The sequence below is a fragment of the Kogia breviceps genome, chromosome 3, assembly GCF_026419965.1.
Source record: "Kogia breviceps isolate mKogBre1 chromosome 3, mKogBre1 haplotype 1, whole genome shotgun sequence".
Taxonomy (NCBI): Eukaryota; Metazoa; Chordata; class Mammalia; order Artiodactyla; family Physeteridae; genus Kogia; species Kogia breviceps.
Genome location: NC_081312.1, coordinates 158,754,869 through 158,769,411, shown reverse-complemented (window position 1 = coordinate 158,769,411; position 14,543 = coordinate 158,754,869). Strand labels below are relative to the sequence as shown.

At 35.8% G+C, this 14,543-nt stretch overlaps 1 protein-coding gene across 49 annotated transcripts in view; it reads right to left on the bottom strand.

Moving 5' to 3' along the window:
• The window catches only part of ZMYND11 (zinc finger MYND-type containing 11), a 128,086-nt gene that overhangs the window by 52,876 nt on the left and 60,667 nt on the right, over positions 1 to 14,543 (bottom strand). For 16 of the 49 annotated variants that reach the window (XM_067030145.1, XM_067030165.1, XM_067030151.1 and 13 more), the window contains one exon: positions 10,657 to 10,770. The exons of the other annotated variants lie outside the window; for them this stretch is intronic. The gene's annotated coding sequence lies outside the window, so the exon portion shown is untranslated. The remainder of the gene's footprint in view (positions 1 to 10,656; positions 10,771 to 14,543) is intronic. 49 annotated transcript variants of the gene reach the window in all.

Here is a 14,543-nt window from a genome sequence, read left to right as displayed (position 1 = left end):
CATTATACTTTATTATTCCTTGATACATTTTAATCCACTGAATTTCACCACACAAATGGGTCTTCTTAGACACTGTGCACTCAAACAGCAGTAGAGCATGGATGAAGGCACAATAAAAGAGAACTTTCCTTTCTCTTAGTGACAGCATGTTGGGCTCAACTTCCTTAGTTCAGAGCAATGCCTAAACTTGAGGAATTCCTTACTTTTTCTCACCTGTTTTTCTCAAAAAGTAGAACAGAACCAGAGTGCTGCAGATGTTACACAAATGAAGAGTAACATCATCTTACTCAGTATTATAGGCTAAGCATACTGGATAAGCCTTGACTATCCAAGGTAATTATAAATATATTCTAAAGGATTGAGTGACTCAAACAATACCTTAAATATAACAAAGGGTCCCAACCCATTTTTCCTTTTCTTAGATCATCAAGTACTCAGAAAGGTTTAGTTCTAGTGAAAATACTTATGCTAATAATTCAGGTTAAAGTCACTCCAGGTCTCTCGTTTTCTTACATGCTACATATCCATCACAAGGACTGATCTTCAAAGAGAGACAAAAATAGCAGTTTGGGTTTGAGATGCATTTACAATGGCCATCTAGTCTCCTATTTTAATTTCACTTAGTATAAATCATGAAATAGTATGTAAATGTCTACAATTTAAATATTATAGTCAATTTCTCTGAACTTTTTCAACAGCTTTTTAATTTTCTCCCATCCTATCCATTTTCTTTCCAATAATTTCCCTCCCAATGTCTCTCCTAGGATGTTACTTTCCAACAGGTGGTGAGCACTGAAGTGTGCCCAAGCAAAAGGTTGCAGAACCCAGGGTTATTTCATCTCCCCTGAGATAATTCCGCATGTTCCAAGACAAAAAAATATAGTTGATGGTAACAGCCATTGCTAATTTAACATTTTTTACAAAAGTCTTATGAATCATAATTTCCTAAAATTAATTATCTATCTTTAACCCTTCTAATAATGATTCAATCTCAGAAACTTGTGTCATGCAGTTTGAAATAAGTATATTGAGAGATGGGCACACTAATGAAAACAACATAACTATGATCATCTCCTGCAGAAGAAGGAACCACCAAAAAATGCACTGGTATGTTCTCTGTTAATTAAAAAATATAAGGAACACCTTGTATTGTCCTCCTGCCCCTTACCTCAGGGGTCCCCAACCCCCAGGCCGAGGCCTGTTAGGGACCGGGCTGCACACCAGGAGGTGAGCAGCGGGCAAGTGAGTGAAGAAGCTTCATCTGCCACTCCCCATCACTCCCCACTGCTCCCCGTCCCTCCCCACTGCTCCCCATTAGCTCCCCATCCCTCCCATTACTGCCTGACCACCTCCCCGCAACCCCCAGTCTGTGCAAAAATTGTCTTTCACAAAACCAGTCCCTGGTGCCAAAAAGTTTGGGGACCACTGCCTTACTTACACCTTCACACTATCATGAAGGCTAGAGGCCTTCATTTTGATGGAAATATAGCAAATTTATTTTAAGTGTAGTCTGGATGATCTGGATAAAATCAGTACGGCCTCATAATTTCAGTACCTAACAGCTCCCAACTGGCCTCACTGCACTGGCTCAGGGGCTGAAAAAAGACTCAACTGAAAACATCACATTGGAGATAAAATTTTAAGTGAAGATTGATCTAATCTCATGATGTTAACGGACATTCTGAGTATAAAAGCTATGGACATAACAGAGGAGAAGATCCAAAATATTTGACTAGATAAGAAATGTGAAATTTCTCCACGACATAAACATCACAAATCCATTTGTTTTTCTAGCCTCTGGAGCAACCACCACTGACTTCCATTCTGCAAATGAAAAGCAAACAGGGGCTTCCCTGTTGGCACAGTGGTTGGGAGTCCACGTGCCAATGCAGGGGACATGGGTTCAAGCCCTGGTCCGGGAAGATCCCACATGCCACGGAGCAACTAAGCCCGTGCGCCGCAGCTGCTGAGGAGCACTCTATACTACTTAAGCCCATGCACCTAGAGCCCATGGTCCGCAGCGGGAGAGGCCACCACAATGAGAAGCCCATGCACTGCAACGAGGAGTGGCCCCCGCTCACCACAACTAGAGAAAAGCCCACACGCAGTCACGAGGACCCAACTCAGCCATAAAAAAACAAATGAATAAAAATTTAAAAAGAAAAAAGCAAACAATAAAATGGAATATTTTATTACAAATATGACAGAGAGCCTGTATTCTTAAAATGTAAGACTATAACAGTAAGAAAACTATTTCACCTGTCAAATGAGCAAGATACTTAAAATTATTTTCAGTGCTGGTAAAGATGCATTAAGACGGCCACTCTCAACACTGCTTTGCTAAAAACACCATCTGGAAAGCACTTTCTCACAACACCTTATAGATGGCCCTATCATTGGACTCAGTAATTCTACTTCTATGGAAACAATCTGTATGAGATATGGGGTTTATGTAGAAAAATGTTCCTCATACCTGAAATTTTATAGGGAAAAAAAGGATCCAAGTGTCCATAACAGTAAAATAAATTATGGATATAAAATAAGTTACATATTCACCCAATAGAGCAAAATGCACCTAACAAAATTATTGTTTTAAAAAACACAACAGTGTGAGAAAATGTTGATGGTATAATATTAAAGATATAAATGGACAAGATTTTAAAATATATACATGTATATACATACAGAAGAGTTATACTACTGTAATGGTTGATTAGGTTATTCAGATCAATGCTCATTTCTCTTTTCTTGACCTTTCCTGTCCCCTTCTGATACATACTACCTTACTCTATTTACACTACTTAATTCTTCTTCTAATTGTCCCCCAAATATTTTTGGAACAAATGAAGTTCTATAAAATATACTGTTTATATTTATTTGATACACGTATGAATATAATATACATACACAAATTAAAAACCATCCACCATCCATCCTTTTTTATGGCCCCAGTTACAGGTATTCTACTCTTAGGTATTTATCCAAACATACATCATCTACACCAGTACACAAAAACACACTGTAGCTTTTATCATAATCCCAAATGCCCCTCAGCAGGTGACTGGATTTTAAAAACTGTAGCATAGGTACTTTCTTGGCAGTCCAGACTCCACGCTTCCACTGCAGGGGGTGTGGGTTAAAACCCTGATCAGGGAACTAAGGTCCCACATGCCATGCAGTGTGACCAAAAAGTAAAACAAACGAACAAAAAAAACCACTGTGGTATATCCATATAATGGAATACTACTTAGCAATAAAAAAGGAATAAATCATCAATATACGTAGAAAATGAATCTCAAAACATGCTGACCAGGAGAAGCTAATCACGAAAAAGAATATACTATATGATTCCATTTATATAAAATTCTAGAACAAGCAAAGATAATCAGTCACTGTGACAGAAAAGCCAATCACTGCCTGGGGCTGGGGAACAGGTGAACTGACAATAAGGCACTACATACAAGGGAACTTTGGGGGGGTGAACACAACTTTCTATATCTTGATTAAGATGGTGGCTACACAGGGGCATTAATTTGCAGATGAAGAAAGGAAACTGACTTCCCTGAGAAAACACAGCTAGTTAATAGGAGAGCTGTAACAGAAACAGTCTAGTTCTAGTAGAGATTTCAAGCTTTCTGTAGCAAGGACAACTGGCTACAGGAAAAGAGGTGACATGCACTCAACATTCACAAGTAAGGTGAAGGCTGCTGAGTGAATGTCATGTGTCAGTCACTATCTTTTTGGTGCTTGGCACAAAAACACAAAACAGAAAAAGATCCTTACCTATAAAGCTTACTTATTGGTGGGAAGAGGTTGCAGGGGCTGAGGGCAAACAAAAAAATGGCACGACTAAATATTTAAAAGTAAACTATATGGTGTGCTAAGGGCCCCGAAAACATCTCCAAGAGTTACTGACTCTAAAGTTTGAATTCTAAAGAAGCAGGCAGACTCACTATAGAGAGAAAAATAAAACTGGATCCTTTTCTACCACCGCATAAAAAGAGAACTACAGATAAAGACCTAATTCTTGTGGTCTAATTAAGAAGGATTCCTTAAATAAAATTTCAAAAGCATAAAACATTAGGCAAAAAATATTGAATTTGATCATATCAAAACCTAAAATTTCCGTTCAACAAAGAACACTTTGGGAAAGGTTAATAAACAGATTAACAGAATAAGAAAAAATATTTACAAAGCATAAAGTGTATAGGAGAACTAACAGCAAGAGCTTCTACAAATCAACAGAAAAAGACAACCCCAAGGGGAAAAATGGGCAAAGTATAAAAACAGACATCCACAGAAAAGAAAGGCCAAAACCTTATAAGAACACCAAGAACTGGTGCTCTCATTAATAAAGACAGAAATGTAAATTAAAATATCTGAGTGACAAAATTTATGCAACTGGACATCAAGTATATGCAGGTGCTTGCAGAAACTGTGTCCTTGTGCACTAATGAACATGTATTTGGGCATCCTCTCTTGAGAGCTTGGTCAAATTAAGTGGATGCATTTCCTATAGTCAAAGCGTTCCTGGATACACACATCAACAAATTACTCATGCAGGTCAAAATTAAACTGTTAATTGTAGCTGTGAAGAGTTGGAGCAATGCATGGTTATTTGCAAGGTGCAGGGAAAATGGAGACAACCTGAGCATCCATCATAAGGAAATAATTCAAAGCATGAGGAGACTAGTGAAAAAACTGAAAACACCCAAGTTATCCAAACCAATGGCAGCATGATGATAATATATACCCACAGGGTCGTAATAAAAGCTGAACAAGGTAATGAATGTAAAGCGATCAGCCCAGTGCCCAGCATAACCCACTCTACACCAATGGCTCCTGTACCAACCACTGTTTATCCTCTAAGCTTTCACCTTCATTACTTATATTACTGAATATTAAAACACTTAAGAGTTGTTATAAGAATTTACTAAATGACATATGGAGGTAATACAAAAGTACAGGGGAAAAAGCATGGCCTCTTAAGTCACCAGGTCTCAGTTCAAAGACCAGCTTTACAACTTACTAGCTACATGACCCTGAACAAGTGATTTAACCTCTCTGCATCCCAGTGGGCGTATCCTTAAGTAAAATTAATAGTGTCAATCCATGCGGTTGATTTGAAGGTAAGATAATGTAATGTAACCTTACAATAAATGTTTATCTTACTACTCATCCCTCCTCCCTCCCAAAACAGCACGGAACAGTCTCACCAGATGGAATATTGTGCAACCATTACTAATAATAATTTATGGTAACCATGTAACAACAAGGAAAAAGGCTAAATAATGTTGAGAAAATAATAACCATGTGAAAAATTACCAGAAAGAAATACATCAAAATAGGTCCCTTACTGGAATTGGAGTAGAGAAATTACAGGTGATTATTTTTCTGCTTTTTATTTTTCTGTAACTATCCTACAATATGGTTATGTTACTTTTAGAAGTTTAAAAAAAATTTAACAGTAATGCTCTGCCACTAGGTGCTTTATAGTCACAAGGATGGATCACACTATGTAAATCAACAAACATTAACACAGCACATTAACAGAATGAAAGATAAAAAATCCTATGATGACCTCAGTAGATGCAGATAAGGCATCTGACAACACTCAACACCTCTTCATTATAAAAAACACTCAACAAATGGGGTACAGAAGGAAACTACTACACCATAATAAAAGCCATATATGAAAAACCCCCAGCAACCATCATACTCAATGTTGAAAGACTGAAAGCTTTTCCTCTAAGATCAGGAACAAGACAAGGATGCCCGCTTTTACCACTGCTAGTCAACGTAGTACTGGAAGTTCTAGCCAGAGCAATTTGGCAAGAAAAAGATAAAAAGGAATCTAAATTGGAAAAGAAAAAGTAAAATGATCACAGTATTTGACATTATCTGAAAAGGAAATTATGACAATAATTGCATTTACAACAGCATCAAAAAGAATAAAATATTTAGGAATTAAATTAACCAATGAGGTAAAAGACTTATACAATGAAAACTACAAAACACTGCTGAAAGAAATTAAAGACATAAATACAGCTGACCCTTGAACATCACGGGGGTTGGGTGCACCTACACCCATACAGTCAAAAATCCATGTATATCCTTACAGTCAGCCCTCCGTATCTATGGTTCCACATCCATGGATTCAACCAACTGCAGATCATGTAGTACTGTAGTACATATTTATTTTTTAAATGTCTGTGTATAAGTGGACCCGCACAGTTCAAACCTTTGTTGTTCAAGGGTCAACTGTAAATGGAAACACATCCCATGTTTGTGGATTGGAAGAACTAATATTATTAAAATATCAATATTACCCAATCTATAGATTCAATGCAATCCCTATCAAAATCCCAATGATTTTTTTTCAGATATACAAAAACCAATCAGAAAATTCATATGGAATCTCAATGAACCCCAAATAGCCAAAACAATCTTGAAAGAAGAAGAAAAAATTGAAGGACTCATACTTCCTGATTTCAAAGTCTACTTCAAAGCTACAGTAATCCAAACAGTGTAGTACTGGCATAAAGACAGACATTCAGACAATGGAATAAGATAGCCCAGAAATAAAATCCTTGCATATACCGCCAAAGGATTTTTGACAAGGGTGCCAAGACTACTCAGTGGGGAACAGTCTTTTCAACAAATGGTGCTGTAAAATCTGGACATCAAAACGCAAAAGAATGATGTCAGACTTTCACCTAACAATAAACCCAAAATGGATAAAAGACCTAAATGTAAGATCAAAAACAATAAAACTCTTGGAAAAAAACTTAGGACAAAAGCTTCACAACACTGGATTTGGTGATGATCTCTTGGATATGACATCAAAAGCACAGGCAACAAAAGAAAATATAGTCAAATTGGACTTAATGAAAATTTTAAAATTTTGTACATCAAGAGACACTACCAACAGAGTTAAAAGGCAACACACAAAAAGGAGAAAATATTCAAAAATCATATATCTGATGAGAAATCATTACCCAGAACATACAGAGAACTCCTAAAACTCAACAACACATAAACCTGATTCAAAAACAGGCAAAGGACCTGAACAGACATTTCTCCAAAGAAGATGTTTAAAGGGCCAATAAGCACATGAAAAAATGCTCAACATCACTCATCATTAGGGCAATGTAAATCAAAACACAACAAGACTACTTAATGCACTGTGGTAAACGAAATGGAAAGGAAATCCAAAAAAGAGGGATATATGTATATGTATAGCTGGTTCATTTTGCTGCACAGTAGAAACTAACAACATTGTAAAGCAACTATACTCCAATTAAAAAAAACACACACACAATGAGATACCATTCACACCCATCAGGATGGCTACTATCAAAACAGAAAACTGTAAGTGTTGACTAGGTCACAGAAAATTTGGAACTCTTGTGCACTGTTGGTGGGAATGTAAAATAGTACAGCTGCTGTGGAAAACAGTATGGTGGCTCCTCACAAAATTAAAAATAGAATCATCATATGATCCAGCAATTCTACTTCTGGGTATATATCCAAAAGAATTGAAAGCAGAATCTCAAAGAGGTATATGTACACCTATGTTCATAGCAGCATTGTTCACAATAGCTAAAACATGGAAGCAACCCAAGTGTTCAATGATGGGTGAATGGATAAGCATAAGGTGGTCTATATATACAATGGAATATTATTCATCCTTAAAAAAGAAGAAAATTCTGCAATATGCTACAACATGGATGAACATGAGGACATTATATTAAATGAAATAAGCCAGCCACAAGAAGACTAATACTGTGTGATTCCACTTATATAAGGTACTTCAAGTAGTCATAGTCATAGGAACAGAAAGTAGAATAGTGGCTGCCAGGGTCTGGGGGGAAGGAGGAGTTACTGTTTAATAGGTAATGAGTTTCAGTTTTGCAAGATGAAAAGAGCTATGGAGATGGGTGGTAGTGACAGCAGCACATCAATGTTAGTGTATTTCATACCACTGAACTGCATACTTTAAAATGGTTAAGATGGTAAATTTTATGGTCTGTATACTTTACCACAAGAAAAAAAATTAAAAATAATAATAATGATCTGCCACTAGGTGCTTTATAGATGGATAGGTATACAACAAATATTTTATTTTAAAATTTCATTGAAAAAGTAATAAACCTTCAAACCTAAGCAGCATCATCAATGAATTTATTTTAAAAATTAGATTATACTCTGAAGAACTAGGTTCTCCCTAATTCTAACTTTTAACCTGTGACAAATAATTTACTCATATAGCCTCATATTCTTTACCCATAAAGTGGGGCTAATATGAATGTCAGAGTTGCTGTTAGGGTGAAATGAGATAATATGGAAACACCAAGTAGATGACAATGGTTTTAAAACTTCAAAGTTTGCAAGGATACAAACATAAATTCATTAAATATCAAAAGGAAACATTTAATGGTTAGGAGCGTGGACTATGACATTAGATCTATAATCAAATTTCAGTTCACCACCAAAAACCTGTATGGCTGTAGGCATTTTATTTCACCTGCCTAAGCTTCATCATCTTCATCAACAAAATGAGGGTAATGACAATAGATCTCATGGAGTTCCAGTGTGAAAATTAAATGAGAAATCATATAGGGCATTGTGCTTGTCAAAAAATAATGACTCGATGTTCTCAATTATTATAATCTTCTTTGAAACTACTTCTTCAGTTAATGCAACCGAATATTTATTATAATTAAAAAACCTTTTCTCAGCGTCTTGTCCCAGCTACTATGCTTCATACTAAGATCCAAAGGTAGGAAAGATGCATGCCCTACCCTCAAGATGCTCACAAACAGCAAAGGAAGCAGAAATATTTTTTAAAGATCATAAAAGGCTATAACAAATAATAAAAATTCAGCTTTACACATGTTACTATGTGAGCAAAGAGTAAGAGTAAAGGGATTGGTTATAGTGAGGAATAAATCAATATCTCAAAGGAAATCATGTTTGAGTTGGATCTTAAAAGAAAGGGGATGCTCTGTCCATTAATAAAGGAAAAATACAAAATAAAGAATCAAAATAATAGGGTTCTGAGGCAACTGAGAACAGTCTCATCAGATGGACTCTGAGTTGGGGGAGGCAGGTCATGGAAGGAAGGAAAGTTAGGGTCCAACTGTGAAAGGCTCAGCACAAACACCTTGTTCAAGTATTTGCACTTTAAGCACAATGGGGAAATCAAGAACATAATCAGACCTAAAATCTAGAAAACTGATAAAATGTGAGGCTTAGGTCAACTTAAAAGTGTCAGAAATGACTTCCTAGGAGATATGTCTTGAAAAAGGAGTCTGTCTGGTGGACAAGTCCAGGAGGACCGGCATCCCAGCCAAGTGTGGAACACAGCAGAGCTGAGGCCCTCAAGAGCCCAGTGCATCTGGAGTACAGGCCATTCTGAGCAGGAAACAGCAAGAAGTGATGCAAATGAGGAAGGCCGAGGTATTGACACCCTGCACAAGGGACTGGGAAAGCATGGGCAACAGAAATATGCTTTCAGTTGTGGAACATTTGATAAGATGGTGTTTTTGAAAAACATCTCTGACACCAATGATGGGAAGAGGAAACAGACTAGCAAGACCAGGAGACCAGAGGCCCAATTAGGAACCTGCTGCCACTGCAAAGGCAGGAAATTACACATGGCTAAAACCCAGGCCAGGTAGGGAAGAGCAGACATTTAAGAGGACCATTCAATCTATCCAGTCTAGGATACTCCAAACACATTTACATTCCCCTCTAGCCACAGGATTAAAATCTCAGTGCTGGCATTAGAGGTCCTCCTAGTCTGGGCCTCTCTGCCTTTTCATTCCCTTTCCCCCAAAACTCTACAGTCCCTCTGTTTTGACTCCCCTCTCTGACTCACCAAATCCCATCCAACTTCCAAGGCCTGACCAATTCCATACCCTCCATAAGGCCTCCCTGACTCTCCCTCAGTGACTGCCCCCTCAAATAAGGTCTATCATGTTATTAATTAAAACATTCCACTCACATGGGGCTAAGCTGTCTTCTGTCTGTGATACCTCTCCTATTATTTGGTACTATTGTTTTATTCTTTAATGGTTATTGACACTGTTCTGTGCCTTGTCTGTATGTTTCCATCACAGAACTGCAGAGAAATGTGAAACGTGAAAACAGCTAGACAACAATCCAAGCCAAGGTGAGTGCCACTAGAAAAAACTCACTGTAGAACTGTGGATTATGGTTCTTCAGAATCAGTTACTTCTTCTGTAAGGCTGTTATTATGTAAAATAAAATAACAATGGTAACAGTGGTAAACTGTACCTGCCAATCTGCTACCATAAGAAGATATGTAAGAAAGAATAAATCAATGTAGACTGAAATGAGAATGTAGTTATGAGAATACAGAATTCTTGGAAGTACATATACAGCATAACATTAACTGCTAATTTTTTAAAACTAACTTTATTTTCAAAGAAGTAACTTAGGCAATGGCCATTTTCCTAGTCTACAATAAATCTTATGAGGGAATAGAAATTGACAAAGACAAAATTATAACTTAACAAATAGTTCCTAGAAATCATGGGTTTCATAAAACTGAACTGTAATAAATAAACAAATAAATAATGTGTACCTAGTTGCAACTTCAAAGGCAACCTACACATGAAGAAGACTTACAGTTTGGGCTTATGTCTGTCTGTAGTGACAGGAAGAACTCCAGGAGAACTCAAATTTCAATGCCAAACATGTCACAAGAGGTCAGAGGTCACATTTTCTAACTGGGGTTTGACCCTAAAGTAAGCAATACACGTAATTAATTGATGCCCTAATCTGAAACATTAACTTGAATGGGACTAAGTCAACCAATCCAATGTTAGTCTAATTATGCTAGTCACAAACATGGTTACCTCTAGAAACACAAAATCAAAGTTATTCAAGACAGGAAAGAAAGTTTCAACTGCTTTTTCCAACAGTAAACAAAAAAATTAATTTGACCTCTCCCAATGACACCAATAATGTTAGCCAATAATGCTGACAGAGACTAATATAAAATCCATACTTATTTCAAAAATACGTCTTTAAATTATAACTATTACTTAGAATACTTATGAAACTCTAATGCTATATTATAATGATCCAAATTAGATATGAATAATCTGTTTGGATTAAAGAGGAAAAAATGATATGTAACTTATTTTTATTGGATATTAAAATATAGGTGACATTTTAAAAAATAACCTGACAATGATTTATGAATCATACTGGGCATCTTAAGGATTCAAAGTTTAAATTTCATTTCTGTTACTGATTTCATTGTCATATGAATCTTCACCTCTTTGCTCCTTGATTTAAAAACTGTAAAACACGGGCTAACATCATGATTTTAAACATAAAAATATTTTATAAATATGTTTTATATAAGTGCTAAGCAATCAATTATTTCAAACCTTTAATTTCATTACATCTATCCAAATTTCATTATGAATCATTATGAACTGATGAATTCCTATGTGTTACTTATAATTTAGCATTTATAGACCTTTAAAAGAGAAGCTACTCTTGCCTATGCTTATGTTCATCTAAACTGACTAACGTATATTCTTTTTTATGATAAAATGAATCATTTGTTTCCCTCTTACGATGATTAAAACATCACAAAACATCTTTCAGTTTCTAAAAATATAAAATGTTTTTTATATTTTATAAAATTTTGGAGAGGCCAAAATTTATTTGTGCTTATTTAGTTTCCAAGTACAGACATGTATGGAATTTTATATCATCATTAAATCAAATTTATAAACATGAGCTTTTAAATCAGAGGCATAGGTTACCCATTAATTTTAAACAATCAAACTTCATCCCATACATGTATTTTGATTTCAGATTGACTCTTTTTATAAAAATACATCCCCAAATAACAGAACTTGTCAAAGAAGTTTCTCTTAGTGATGTTTTTTAAATACTTGAAATATTCAATAAATCTCAACAGTGATTCTCTAATTTATAGCACCTTTTCTACTCCTTTTTGAACAGAAAATTAGAAGGTTAAAAAAAAAAAGTAAAAGAAAGTGGTAAAAAAGACTCAGGACTCTTTCCAATGGAGGTGTACTGACAACTAATAGGAGGCTACTGCTATGAACCCTGAAAGTTAGACATCATCATATTAGGTGGAAGAAACATTTGCAACACAGAAAAATTATCCTATTTTGTTAGAGAAATTGTGATTAGTCCCTAATTGTTCGATTAACTTGGAGGACCTGAAGCTTCTACTCATGAAATTTCTTTTTAAATTTCAACACAAATTTAATATTTTAATGATCCTTTGAAGATGATACTGCTGTAGATTCTGATGTGTCTAGTGTTATACACAAAAATGAAAAATGTTCCTTAAATTTGCCTCTGCTAGAAGGAATTTTTACCACTTTTAGCTCTGCTTTAGGACTTCAGAAAATACACAGTAACTTTAACAACTTTTTTTTTTTTTTGAGAAAAATGGCAAGACTGCTGTGAGTTGGGAAGATGGTAGAAGTAACATGGTTTTTAATGTCTCCCAAACCCTCTACATAAAGTTACTAGAAGAGTTAGCAAAAGCAACAATCAACCCAACCCCTGGACAACATAAACAACAAAATTAAGTGATGAGAATCCCCATGAATCCCAAAGTCTTAGTAGGTGAGGACAAATCTCCAAGAGCTGCAATCGCAATTTGTATTGACACCTGTGCAGGAGAAAGCAAGGGACACAACAGATCACCTAATGGAAGTGAGTATAGGAGGATAAAACAACCAACAGGCAGTCATTGCAAAGCAAAGTGGGCCAATTAGAGAACAGCAGTTGAAACTGGGTAGGGTTTTACACACTTATATTTGCAGGTAATTGATGGTAATTTGTGAATTCATGGTAAAGCCTTAAGGGGCTAGAACATAGTGAGACCTATGAACACTCAAAATTAATAATCCAAAGCTCCCTTTCAGTGCAGAGCTCCACAGTGTAGAGAAATTGCTAGTAATAAAAGTACCAAACACTACTGAAGTCTGGTCATAAAGATCTCCAATGTAAGGACAATGGGTACAAAAGAAATTGCGATTCTGGAAGAAGGTACAGAAGAAGCAGGAAATCATGGGAAATATGAGGCCATATTGTTAGCTCTTCATAAAAATGACATAAGATGTTTTAGGGCCATATCTAGAAAAACTATTTTCAACCACCTTTCCCTGACACAAGTTCTGGAAGCTTGATTTCACATGAAAGGACTGTGGTTGAAGAAGCAGGACATCCTTAAAATGAAAGCATGCCTGAGAGATGTGCCTATAACACAGATGAAAACTGTAACTACTATTTTAAAACACATGAAAAGACGTTAAGAAGATGATGTAAGATATAGGAAAGATATAAATCAGAATTTAAAAAACTCAGAAATGACTTAAACATGTGAAGTAAATGAAAAAATTCACTTCAGAAGTAAAAAGTCCAAAGTAGAAGGCACACAAGAATGAGTACATAGCAGAAAAAGTCATAGGTAGAAGTTGTAAAGAAAATATTAAAAACCAAAAATATATAGTAGCTTTATTTATAACTGCCTAAACTGAAAACTACAAATATAGAAGATAGGAAAAGAAACCAATACAGTATAAGAGAAGGCCCCAATAAATGACAACTAAACAAGATAATAAAAGTCCATGGATGATATATATACAATTGACCCTGAACAACACGGGGGTTAGAGTCCACCTCACCCCCAACACAGCCAAAAATCTCCGTCTCCCTTTACAGTCAGCCCTCGGTATCTGCGGTTCCACATCTGGATTCAACCAACCATGAATCACGTAGTACTGTGGTATTTATTGAAAGAAATACACATATAAGTGCACCTGTACGGTTCAACCCATGCTGCTCAAGGGTCACACTGTTATCATTTTTAAAGTAAAATTTTCAATATTTGAAAAAAACGTATTAAAGGGACACTGTATACCCAACAAAACAACCTAGAATGACCAACACTGAGACACAGTCAAGTTCCTAGATTTCAAAGAAAAAAAAATCTTGTGAGTCTAGGCAAAAGGACAAAGTCACAACAGAAAAAAAATCAACTTGTCATCAGATTTTTTGATGGCAATGCTTTAAGCCAGAATAGATAACATATATAAGAACCTCAGAGAAAGAAAATAAAAGCTAAGGATTTTATATCCAACCAAATTCACTTTCAAGTAAAAAGGCTGCAGACCAACTGTTATTATAACATGCAAGAACTCAAATATTTGTCCCCAGGAAGTCGTGATTATGAATCTACTAGATGGAGCTGCCACTATGTAAAACTATGAAGCTCCCTCAGAAAATTAAAAATAGAACTACCATATGATCCAGCAATTCCACTCCTGAGTACTTATCCAAAGAAAATGAAATCACTATCTTAAAAAGATATCTGCACCCTCATGTTCATAGCAGCACTATTTACAACAGCCAAGACATGGAAACAACAACCAAAGTGTCCATCCACAGACAAATGGAGAGAGAAAATATGGTATACATGTACAGTGGAATATTATTCAGCCATAAAAAAGAAG